Below are 3,323 nucleotides of genomic sequence, written 5' to 3'. Positions count from 1 at the left end.
CTGCGGCCGCGGGGCATTCTGGGGAAGCGGTCAGTCTGAAGAACGCACAAGTCTGCTCTGATGCATGCTCGATAAAGAGGGCGGGGCGAGAACAACATCCGGGGATTTGGGGCGTTCTCGAGAATTGGAACGGTACTCGGGCTGAGGCTGATGACATGTCACGAGCACACGAGAACGCTCAAGAATGCATATTGAGAAACGGCCATGCAGGGCAGTGTGCCTTGAGGACCAGGATTGAAAAACACTGCTCTAGCGTACCTAAGTGTTTCTAATTGCCTGATCCTGACCTGTTCTGCCTCTGGAATTCTGCCCCTGCCTGTCCCCATTCTGATGTGTTCGCCTGACCCATCCTCAGACTTAAACTGTTTCTCAACACTGGCTTTGGCTTCACCGTCTGGATTATCCTGACTTCCTTTGTTTTCTCTGTTCTGATCTCCTGCCTGTTTTCTGACCTCTGGGACATCTGGGCATCTGGGATTTTCAGGGTGGTGTTCGCCACGCCACGTTGGCAGCTGACCAGATGGGAACAACCTCATCCTCTGGGCATGGACTGATCTTTAAGACAAGTGACTCACACGTTCATTAACATCCTCTGCCAGATAGACGTGTTCAATTAACTGTGTCCTCCTCATGCAGAGGTTCCTGTCTTAGATGGCCATGCTGTTCACTGTAGATCCGTTACTAATAAAAATTTGGATAAATGTCTGTCTGCCGCGAATACTGGGTCCTACTGTTCTAATCGTGACAATATGGTAAATAGCATACAGCAACAAGGCAATATTGCCTTTAAGAGTTTACATTTAACAGAAGTTAAAGTTCCATATCTAATTTTGAGAAAAGAATATGACAATAGAGCTGTGCATAAAGCATTGCCTTTTAGAGCCTGACATTCTCTATTTAACATCCAGCGTTTAGTCCAGTTAAAACTTATATACCTGTGAGGCTATTTTTTTTCTTCTTAAACAAGATTCTAAGACAAACATTCTCTGGTCCGATATGGACTGGCTGGAGAGTTTGCGCCCTGTGGAGGTTGATATTAGCTTTACGAACATCTGGGCTTCTTGCAGCATGATTTGCAGTGTGATGTTTTTTAAGCTTGAATACTCCAAGTGTACCAACATCTGTGCTGCTGCTTGTGCTTTACAGTTGTACTAAAAAACAGCATATACAAAGTCCCTGGCTTGGGACTTAAGCATGTATTTAAAAAAAAAGATAAAAGAGAAATGCAATTAAATGTGAAATTTTTTTAACAGGTTAAAATCTATACAATTAATTAACCAAAATAACACATTAAAGTCTTGGCTCTAATCTAAATATACCTGAGATCAGCACTGAGGTCAAAAATACTGCAGGTTCAGAAAGGTAATTTTGGTATTGTGTGTCTTTTGTGACTGATAAATGTGATGAAAAATAGTCCAAGGTGATAATCAATCAATTACATTTAGCATGGAGCTTTTGGATTTCTGACTTTGTCTGATAAACATGACATGACATATGGAGTTGGGTTTTCTTCTCAGGACCTTAACTTCTAAGCCAGATATTATGTTTTCTGTCTGTTCTAGTTTGTTTTTTCTATTTTGGAAAAAGCTGCACTTGTAGATTGACATTGATATTGTACATATAGGCAACTAGAGACTGTTAGGTTATGTTTAACTGAAGGTTGTTTCTACTATTAGGATACATCATATACATCCAAGTTTGTAAAATTCGTTAAATCCACCTTTCTGGCAACATTCTGTATTTGTTCTGAATACAATGACAAGAAATCAGACTACAATGCCAAAATCCTAAGTAGGTCAATGAAAAATTTCTGACATAATGATAAAGTAATTGTTCTACATTCGTAGATATATAGATCATTTGTCGCCAGTCACAATTGTTTAAAATTCATCAGAGAAAAGAAAAGGATACATCGTAACCACTAACCCAAAGAGAGCATTTTTGTTGCACTTCTTTCTTTTTAAGTCCCCTTGTCTTGTTCTCCAACTGTCCAGTGAACAATGAGTGTTGAAATCAGTTAGATTAAGCACATAGTCTATTGATTGGTCCTTAAATTGCTCTGTGTTACACAAATAATCCCATTTCAAGTACCAACACTTCTTTCCATTGGTTTCCAAATCATTTCAGGCAGGAATGGATCGCAATTAGTTTAAAATCTTCCACCAGAGAGTGGCCATGCATGCAGGAGTGAGATTGTCCACTTGACAGTGGCTGCCTGTACCGCATTTAATATTTCCCTTCTCTGGACACCTTCCTTTGTCCTGCCTACAATTGCTTTGCTTCTATAAAGATAGCAAGCCAGTGCAGATATTGTCTAAAATATGCAGATTACAACTAAATATGTTTTTCACAACAAACAATAATTAAAGATTTATATGACTTTATAAGTGAAGGGCACCTTTATCCTGAATGGTACTGATCTAATTGTTTGTATTTTTTTTTTCTTGACCTCTCTACCCAGTATTATTGTTAGGGTCATCTCAGAGAATCTCTAGACATTCTCAGCCCCAAAGGAATGAGAGGCTATTCAAAAAAGTACCAAGTTGTTCTTGCAGTAAAACATTTCTAGGAAATCTCCAAAATAAGGTTCCCAGGAGGCATTTTGATAAGACCTGTGAGCCAAATGAATCAAAAAATCTTGAGACGTGATGTTTTATTAAAAGCCAAATGCAGCTGGTTGAATGTAATATCTTGCTTTGTGTTTTTCTTTGTTTGTGTGTGTGTGCCGAGGTGGTGAGGAATTGGAAAAACACCAGGGGCAAGTTTGTGTGACAATGGAGGGACACAAGGGTGAAAAAGAGCCGGTGCACATTCTCGCGCACCTTGCTCTTCTAGCTGTTCCATCTTCATGAGTCGTTTTCCACAATTTATGTCATATAAACAATAATAAGCCGGTAAGGTACCAAACAGGAAATACGGATAGGGTAGAGCGGATGTAGATTTGACCAATCAGAGGCCTCTTGTCTGCGGCACTGTCTGTGGCCACCTACAATTTTGGAGAGGTGCAGCAGAGTGTCTGTGGAAGGGACGCGGGCATATGTGCATTAACTGCTACACACACGCAGACAACTTGGTTTCTGAGTATAAACCAGCCTCCCGGAGGTGGATGCTCGACCAGACGTTCAAAGCTGATCCTCACTACTTGCTTCACTTGCCAAGTCTGTTCGCTTTCTTCCTCTTTAGGCATATCCAGCTTAGCACCAGGTGGTGATTTATGAACAGTTACACCCCTTACTTCACCTGAGTGTCCAATATATCCATATGCTTTACCATCCATCCATCCATCCATCCATCCATCCATCCATCCATCCATCCATCCATCC

Source organism: Cyprinodon variegatus, unplaced genomic scaffold (assembly GCF_000732505.1).
Source record: "Cyprinodon variegatus isolate N-32 unplaced genomic scaffold, C_variegatus-1.0 Scaffold111, whole genome shotgun sequence".
Taxonomy (NCBI): Eukaryota; Metazoa; Chordata; class Actinopteri; order Cyprinodontiformes; family Cyprinodontidae; genus Cyprinodon; species Cyprinodon variegatus.
Note: the sequence above shows the minus strand (reverse complement) of the source record.